The sequence below is a fragment of the Juglans microcarpa x Juglans regia genome, chromosome 3D, assembly GCF_004785595.1.
Source record: "Juglans microcarpa x Juglans regia isolate MS1-56 chromosome 3D, Jm3101_v1.0, whole genome shotgun sequence".
Classification (NCBI taxonomy): domain Eukaryota; kingdom Viridiplantae; phylum Streptophyta; class Magnoliopsida; order Fagales; family Juglandaceae; genus Juglans; species Juglans microcarpa x Juglans regia.
Genome location: NC_054598.1, coordinates 37,885,441 through 37,895,579, shown reverse-complemented (window position 1 = coordinate 37,895,579; position 10,139 = coordinate 37,885,441). Strand labels below are relative to the sequence as shown.

The 10,139-nt window shown below is 34.4% G+C and overlaps 1 pseudogene; it reads left to right on the top strand.

Moving 5' to 3' along the window:
• Positions 1-1,421: 1,421 nt before the first annotated feature.
• Positions 1,422-6,602, top strand: LOC121255305 (annotated as a pseudogene).
• Positions 6,603-10,139: the final 3,537 nt, after the last annotated feature.

Sequence of the window (10,139 nt, the reverse complement as noted above, 5' to 3'; positions counted from 1 at the left end):
TTATAAGTTTAATCTCAATCCGGCGGTTTAATGGAATAGGCTCACCAACAAGATGTTAAATATACCCTCAATTTCTCCGAGCGTCCAAGTAAGGTTAGCTGAAAACAATTTACTCTAATCTTTAACTTATGATCCAAAAAATAAATAAAAAAACTGGCCATATGCATCATGTGTCCCACAAATTATAAATATCAAGTGGACCAAGTAAGAGACGCCTGCCCCTTGAATCAACGGCCATGATCAATTGCTACAAAAAAAATAATAAAAAATAAAATAAAATCAAAATCAAGCAACAACAATTACTAATTATTATGATGATGGCGACAGGCAAAACTTTAGCTGAATAGTGTAGGGCTTGGGTGGAAAATTCTCACATAACAAATAACGTCTTTAGCACGAAAATGGGCCTTTGGCAGCCGACTCCCTCCCTCTTTGTTTCTCCTCATAGTTGGTTTAGAACTTTAGATTGCATAAACCATCAATAAAAAGGAAATTGATAAATATATAATTTCTTTATAATATTTTATACAATTATATTTTAAATAAAGAATTTTTTTATAAAATAATTTATAAAAATAACATCATTTTATCTAAGATAAATGTTGTATGCCGTCTGAGTTTGCTCCCTCACTTTGACTGTTCATATATTTAATTTTTTTATTTAATGATTAATAAAGTAACTTCTAACGTATTAGTGTATTTTTTTATTTTTTAAAAATATTTAAATATATTAAGAAATATTAAAAAAATTTGTGCTAGGCCAAGCGGTAGAGCGGTAATTGTTAGCGGCAGCCTAGCACTACCATTCAGCCTAAAGGATAAGGTTACTACATTCTTACTACTCATTTTATACTTGATTTTTTTTTAATTTTTTATTTTACTTAATGGTTAAGAAGTGACTATTAGTAAAATTATATATTTTTTTAATTTTTTCTTAATAATTAAGAATGTTAAAAAAATACTTTAAAAAATATTAAAAAAATAAAAAAATTTGAAATGAACTATGAGTAGTAAATAGATAGTAATAGGGTAGTAACCTTATCACTACCCTTATCTAAATACTCCTTTTTAAAATAGAGTGGCATTACAGCCACCGCTTCCAGCTAGGAGCTACCGTTAGTTATATGATTTTTATTTTTATTTTATATATATATATATATATATTTTAATACTTTTAAATATTTAAAAAAATAAAAAAAAAATATAATAATATTAAAAAATATTTACTTAATCATAAAAAAAAATTAAAATAAAAAATCAGGATATAAATGAGCGATAAGGAGCGGTGAGAATAATATTTCCTTTAAAATATGATTATAGAATAGTAACATTTTATCTGAGAAGCAGCAGTCGCTCACAACCGCTGTCTCGAAGTACTAATCTCCTGTAATTCTCTGCCTCAGCCACAATAATTGTGACTGCAATCTCCAATCAGGTAAAATATCCATCCCTTACGAATGCTTGTAACATCTCTTTTCAAGATGATCACTCTCTCAGTTTTATTCACTTTTCTCACCTTTCTTTTGTGCTAGTATGGTTGGTTTTTCTTCATTATATATTCACTTCTTCCTAGGTTGCTATTCGACGTTGATAATCTAGCATGGTTCTCAAGCTTTATGCCTTGCGATATACTATTTGTACACAAGAATTCCCGAGTGCCTAGACCAGTTTGTTGGTAGTCAATGAAATGGTGGACGGGTCCTTCGGCTGTGAAGTTGTTAACTTTTAAGCCGAATGGTTGACAGGATATATATAAACATGTTATGATATTAGTTTCTGCTTCATTGTTTTTTCCCCTTTCACCAGTATATGTCTGGGAAGCTTGGGAATGTTGGAGCCCTTTTCCGTTTGAGTTAACGGTTTACTACGATCACTGACACTATAGCACAATCGGCAATGGCTGTGACTTGCTAAATAGATTTTAGGGATTTACTTACTTGTTCCTTTCCATAGGTTTTGCTACAAGACAACAATAAAAACTGGCTCCAGTACATTATAGTTTTCAGTTCTTTTGTACTCTTACTTTTCGTTGTTATACAATCTATAATTCGTGCTCTTACTTTCTTTTCCAATAGCTATTGATAATTGCCAAAATTATGGGATGTTCATAGTTTCTTTTATCCCTCTTAAGTCCAAGCATTCAGATTCCTAGTTTTTGCTGCTGCTACCTTTCATTCTATAAACTTTGCTGGCCAATTTTGCATAAGCTGATTGACAAGTTCAAGTTTTTGTAACCTTGGCATCAAATCCTTGAAAAAATTTACATATTTTTCTTTCATGCTTAGACACTCGTACAAATCGGGGCATAGGAACATGACTTTATATGTCTCTATCTATATGAATTTATGATACCGGTCTTACATTTATCTTATGTTAGTGTTTGTTTATAGTGAAGAATAATAACTAGTAAAAAACTATAAAATTATTAATATTTCTGATTTTACTGACAAAATTGTTTGTAATCGTTGGTCAATCAACTCTGACTCAAATGGCATTTCCTTCTCTTGCAAAAGCAAGGTGAAAGGTGAGGTCATGGGTTCAAAAGTTCCCATTTTCATGTGTAACTTCCCTCTAAAAGAACATATAACATATTTGACGGGTGAACTTTAACTCAAAGGGCACCTTCTCCCCTTTTAGGATAAGGTTATGGATTCAACACTTTTGCATGTCTATAAATTACTAGTAAAAGTGTGTAACGTCTTTGTATGGTGGCACATTGTTTATGCGAGTGAGGTGAATTGTCCTCAAGTCTTCATGCATATGAGTATTCAATACTACAACATTTGCATAGGGAAGGAGTTCTGAAAATAATATATTAATATTTTCATGTGTTGTATTTTCCTTAAAAGGAAAAAACGTTTCTTACATGTGCCTTTTGGTAACTCTGACTTTGTTGTTAAGATACATGCAGTAGTACAATATCCACTTGAGATTTTCTTGTCACTCATCCAAAAAGAAACATAAGTGGTGATTGGATTTCATTCACACTTTTTTCGTGGCATGTATAATAGAAGAGGCTTGATGTATAGAGTAAAAACGCTGAGCAGCACATTGAACACTTAAGAGCTTCGGAATCAAAAAATTAATGGTTGGGATCCAATCTATCTCCACTAGTTGTGCCTTGCATATCTATGTTCTCAAGGTTTGTTTATGAATATGCTCAAAGAATTACATTTACCAAATCCAGTGGTTCACCATGATTTAATTCTCTGCACGTTGCAGACAAATTGTTAGAGTGGTTGCAACTGCTAGAAATCCAAGAATGTCATTTGAATCCATGGCTTTAAAGCCTCCTTTGCACCCAGCCTATGATTTGAAGGGAGTCATCAAGTTAGCCCTTGCCGAGGATGCCGGGGGTCAAGGTTATCTTATTGTATCATCTATCCTCTTTTCCATTTCTTCTAAATGGTTTCAATGATTATAAAATTTGGTCTTATTTGTGTTGCCGAGTAGAGGCAGAGTCCTTTTGTAACAATTTTCATGCTTTTTAACATAGGAAAGGCTCCTATAAGTAGCATTCAATATTTTACAATGTCTGACAATTTGTTCACATTATTTTGCAGGGGATGTGACTAGCATGGCCACCATTCCTGTTGACATGGAAGTCGAAGCTAATTTTTTTAGCAAAGGAAGATGGTTTCATTGCTAGCCTTGTGCTTGCAGATATGGTATTTCATGAGGTTGACCCTTATCTAAAGGTACTGGACTGCAAAAGTCAACATTTTTGGTTTGAGTTGTCTGCATGCTCATTATTAATATACATTTTAATTTCAGGTGGAGTGGTCTCAGAAAGATAGAGATTACATTCAAAAAGGACTGCAGTTTGGAAAAGTTTACGACAAGCCTAGAAAATTGAATTACCTGTAGCATTTTAGAATTCCATCGGGAGATGTTTCTAATCCTTATTCATGTGCAGGACCGGCACACAGCATTGTTGTAGCTGAAAGGGTAGCACTAAACTTTATGCAGAAGATGAGCGGAATGGCCACTTTAACAAAGGTGTCACTTTTGCAATAGTTTAAAAGTTGCTATAAATCTTTACCTGCATTTTTAGTCTTGCTTATATAAGTTGTGTACTAAAGCACACATAATTGTGGATAATTATAAATTGGGAGCATAGGAAAATCACTGTCCTTTTATAGCTGGATTATTGTACCTTCCCCATAAACGAAGAAAGAGGAGGGGGGTTGTTGACTGTTGTAAGTGTGGGAGGCTATCTATTTGCGTGGCCACATTGTATTTTGAGAAGAATTACTTGATTCTCTGCCTCTACACCTACATATATGATTTAGACAATATGATCAACACACAATGTATGTTGAGGGACTAAGACTGAACATGGTATATTCTTTCTAATTTTTTAAATTGATGAATTATGTTGTACAAAATTCAGATTTATCAATGTACAGTTGTCGTTTAAGGTCCACTACACTGAGCTAAATGCTTATCAGTCTCTGACAGATATGTGCTGCCTGAAGGAGAAATTTAAGATGACATTCTTGTTTTTAGCAGGAAATGGCAGATACTGCATACCCTGCATGTATTTTAGAGATGAGGAAAACTGCTCCAGGTTTATGACTGGTGGATAAGTGGGTCGTGTAGATCACTTCCTTGCTTTTACTTAATAACTGTAATTTTCGATAATTTGTTTACAACTTTTTGGGTTGACCTTCTAATATTCTCTCTTTATAGGTCCTTATCGATGGAGGGCAGAACCATAGAATGGGTTTATTCGATATGGTCTTGATAAAAGATAACCATATATCAATAGCTGGAGACATCAAGAATGCCATTAAATCCGTTGACATGTATTTAGAGCAATAGAACCTTCAAATGGAGGTTGAGGTACTATTCTCTACTTCAAAAATCTCAATGGTTTTGATGTCTGTCAAGTATCTTATATCCCATATATTTCTTGATGTAAATTTTCATTTAATTGCCGAGTCTTCCTGAATGATTTCTATAAATTAACGTTGTAGTTGGTAGGTCCACCCATAGATTTTTTGTGTAAGTGTTCAAGAATGATGTCCCTCTCTCTCTTTTTGTTTTGTTTACTTGTGTGTGTGAGTGTGAACATCTCTCTGTTTCACGTGTGTGCAGAATTGGTTTTTGCAGAAACGATTATTGTTACAATATCTGTGTAATTTCTCTTCTTTTTCCTTTTTCCCCCAGGTTGAAACCAGGACACTTGGAAGTAAACAATGTATTGCATTATGCATCTCAAGCAAAGACAGCCTTGACTCGAATAATGTTGGATAATATGGTTGTACCGTTACCAATGGAGATGTAGATGCATCTGTTGCTTAAAGAAGCTGTGGATATGATTGATGAGAGATTTGAGACTGAGGTATCTAATATTCTATGTTCTTCATTCGTTTTGTCATAACATTTGGCGTATTAGTTAGCTATATAGATCTAACAAGATCTTTCATTATTGTCTACCTTGCAGTTAGATTTTTTTTCCAAAAATAAACAAAAAATGCATGCTAACATGGCCCAATTGATCATTATTTCAGCCATGGGTGTAAAAAATTCCTGACTACCACAATAAAAGAGAGATCATTTCTTTAATCTCTTATATATGTGAGATTTTGTGGTAGAACACGCTTGTACCAGTATTTAGAATTCCATTTAAGCGAGTACATTTGTTCCCAATTCCCATACTCATGCCAATACCTCAATGTGATGCATGGTTAGCATGAAGCTTGTCAGGGAGGGTGTATAGCAGTAATGAATATCGATACTGAATAGCTGCTTCATTGTCTCATCATTTCCATTCAGGCCTTAGTACATGTGTTTGGATGTTCATGCCATTAACTCAATGCAATGCATCTTCATGGTTAGTCTGAAGCCTGTGAGGGCAGGTGTATAGCAACAATGACCATCGTTACGGAATAACTGCTGCATTGTCTTTATCATCTCCATTCAGTCCTTCCATCTGTCTGAGGTTTTTTTTTTTTTTTTTTTTCTGAGTTTTCTTCTCATTTATATCTTTGTTGGAACCCATCATTTTAATCTATTTTAAGCACTACTCACACATAATCAGTGTTCTTGTTCGTACTAGACATTGAGTGCAATTTTCTTTGTTACAATGTAGAATGAGTTTGATCTTGCAATTGAATGAGGTGAAATCCTAGTTCAATTGATTTTGTGCCTTTTTTAAGCTAATTAGTAGTTTGCATGATGGTGATAGAAATCAGGCAATGTCACTCTTGAAACGGTACACAAAATTGGACAAACTGGAGTGAACTACATTTCTAGGTAATGTTGCAACTCTTAATATTGATTATTGAAGATTATAGTTTCAATGATCAAAACAGACGATAGAGCAGTTTTGGTATAATTGGTACTGCTCAAGTTGTCCTATAGAGAATATCTGAGTGGACTATGATGCGCATAGAAGTTACAACTCATTAAAAGGAGATGTACTCCTGAAGTGAGATATACTCATTCGATATGCTGTCATGTTGCTGCATGAGTAGCTAGTTCCATTGATAGTGGAGATGCACCCGCTGCAGTGGCTGTGGAAGTATTGCTTATAAATGAGAATGTTGTACCTGTGTGAACTCAGTGCACTTCCGATTCCAACAGACAATGACACCAAACTACGAGAAATGATACTTGTAGTCGTGAGTGCGTAAGCATCGTGCAATCATTTTGAAAAAAGTGAATAAATACGAGATCCACATGAAAAAAATTAATTTTTTAATAATGGATTCTACTTTTTTTCAAAGTCACTGCACGGCGCTTGCACACTTTATAACTGCATGTAGCATTACTCCCAAACTATTAATCGATGGGTTGTACTGCTGCTTCTGGTGCAGCAGTGGTGAGTTTTTTGGGGAAAGTACACTTTGCACTTCCAAACTGATAGCCAATTTGTGATCTGGTACGTAAACCACCAAAGTTGCCAAAAGTATTAACAACATGCGATGTAGCACAATAAGTTGCATGTTGTTAATACTTTTGGGTACAATGCCTCAACTTTGGTGGTTTATATACCAGATTGCAAATCGATTATTAGTTTTATGATGAAAAGTGTATTTTCCCCTGAATTTATGGGTAGATATTGTAAAATTTGTATCCCAATTCAAAAAGGTTTTTTTAGATCTCATGCCAGCAAGAGGTTAAGGTACCTTGGTATTTTCCTCCTGGTTGTGGTGAGAATTACTCATGAGAAAGTACTTATATATTCCTTATCATGTTAAAACACTTGTCGCTACATGTAATGGGAAGGGAATCTAAAAACATTACATTAACTGGTCCGAGTTGAGAAACTGAACCTTGTGGTTTGGTTAGTCCTGAAATAACCAATGCAAATGCTTTTGGATGGTTGTTTAATTACCCAAGAAAGAAGTAGGTAAATAATGAAAAAATGTAGAAGATGAGATATTAGAATTAAATTTAGCGATTGAAAGGATAATGCCCAATATTTGAATGAGGTCAAATGGGAAAATTCAAAGGGGCTTGATGGATCGGAACAAAGCATTCTCAAAAAATCATCTGGTATTTGTACCCTAGCTAGTTAAGTATTTTGGTCTTTGAAGTAGTCGTTGTTAATTTACAGTCAAGTAATAGTATTAATACTGATATTCCCAGTATGATCAACACTCTTCAGCTCCTTCTTCCTTTTTTTTTTTTTTTTTTTTTTTTTTTTTTTTTTTTTTTTTTTGGTGCAATGGTATATGCCTGTGTGAATTTAGTGGTATTCCGTCCAGATTTTAATTTAAAAAAGACCCACTAGGACATGGATTCTAAAACCAAACTTACCCTAATTTGGTCCCTCCGGTCATCAATCCAGCAACAACTTTGTAGCAGGGTGGCATCGATTAATCAGATTGCCAAAATCAGAGTAATTTCGAGTGAGGAGTAATGACCACTTTATTTGCAATTTAACCTTGTGGGTTGTTAAGAGCACTAGTAATGGATTCAACAAAGTTATATTTTAGCCAAAGTTTATGGGCAAAGAGGGGTTCGGATCCACAACAAGTACCTTCATTATATAATTTGTTTTCGACAGTTTGAGTAGTTGGTTGTCAAAAGTACTCTATCGCAATTGTATCTAGGGGTGTTACCTGCACCATACAGTGCGGGGCCACCCCCTCCCCTCCTCCCGCCCGCATGGGATGGGGGTGGGGTTTTCACCCCTAACACCCGCCCCCTCCCCCCGTGCCCGGTGGGCACCCCAAATGGACCATGGGCCCATAAGCTGTTTCTTTGGCCCATTTCAATGTTTCTGGGCCATTTTGGGGCCAGTAATAAATAAAAAAATGTATAATAATTAAATAGCAACAAACAATGTATTGAATTAACAAAAAAAAAAAAATTACGAATTAAGATAAAATGAAATACTACTAATACTCATAAATCCTAACCCCTCAGCTATTACAATTTACAATAATACAATTTATAATAAAACTATTACAATAATACAAATTAACAGAAAACAATTACAAAATTACAAACATAAAAGGGCAATTGTATCAACATTACAAAGAACTGAATATGTAAAATCTAAATACAATTGAATGATAAAAGTGAGTTGTTTAAACTTTGACTTTGACATTTGGGGCGGGTGGCCAAGGGTGGAAATAGAATTTAGTGCTACCTATTGTGAGATCATAAAATTTGAAATATTAACAATTGAATAGGAAGATAAATTGGAATTATAAACAAGAAACAAAAATTAAAATTACAAAGAACCATTAGAAATGAAAAAATTACAAATTAAAATCTGATTAACCAAAATGAGATAGGGATCAATATGCAATATTGAGAATATATCATTTGAATTCTGGTTTGAAATTAGGATTGGGGTTTGAGGTGTACATGTGATAGTAAGATTATAAAAACAATTAGATATAAAAATATATAAATACGAAAAAAAATTAAGGGATAATACAACGGGGTCATATTTAGTATACCCTTTCAACGTAGAACCCCCACTACTCACATCCACCATTTTTTTTAGTTCAATCTCTAGTTTAAATTGACTTTTCTCTTGTAAAGATCTCAATATTGGACTCTTCTTGCATTGTTCTTCTAAGTGCACATTTAACTATGATGTATCATATTTCCTATAGTGACTTTACTATAATGGTTACACTTTACTTGGGAGTTATTAGGGTCACCACCCTTTAGTTTGGTAAAGTAAGACCAAATTATGGAAACAAATTTCTTCCTTTGTGTGGGCTTGGGGGCAGGGAAAGGTTCTATGGGGTTAGGATTAGGGTCTGTAGGGTTAGTGCTGGGTGTAGGGTTAGGTGTTGGGATCGACCCGGTAGGAGTAGGACGGCTATCACTAAAATCTGAGAGAGTAGAGGAAGACATTCTCCAAAACAAGCAACAAATCTGAAATTAAAACAAAAACATACCACTAACATCAATAATCAACATACAGGGTTTGGTGGGAGTCGGTAGTCTGCAAGTGCACAGGTAATTGAAATTCAAGGAAAAACTCTCTTAATCCAATGGTCCAAGTGCGTGAATGAAGAGTTTTGAAATATCGAGTATGTACGTCCAGTTTATCATGACTAGTCATCCCAAGACCACTATGCACCCTTGGGAGTAATATATATTTTTGGAATTCTGTCGTGGATGTCATATTGCATGCAATACAATTACTAATAGATAAGAAGTCGTGGACTTCAATTTGCATGAATAAGTAAATTTAATAAATGAGAAGTACTCTATGAACTTAGTTTTTTTTTTTTTTTTTTTTAAATAAAATAACTTCATTAATCTTGAGATAAAACAGAAGTCTGCATACATTCTAGGCTAAGAACCAGATCAATAACATCTAACTCAAGCTCTAGAGATGCTTTAGCAAGATTGTGAGCAAACTCATTGCCATTTCTCTTTACAAACATAGTCCCTCCAACTAACAAGATTAGATAGTCTAATCTTTGTGTCACTAATGACCATTCCCACTCTATCATACCTCTGCCTTCGCTGCTGTAAACCAAGGATCACCTGTCTTGAGTCTCCTTCCAAGATAACTGAACTCAGCCCCAACTCTGTAGCAAAGACAGCAGCATGATAAGCTCCCTGATTTCGAGAATTTCTTGGTGGCAATAACCTTACCCTCATGATTTCGAGCAACAAGACCAAAACCTGCTCTTCCTTCAGATTCACATAAA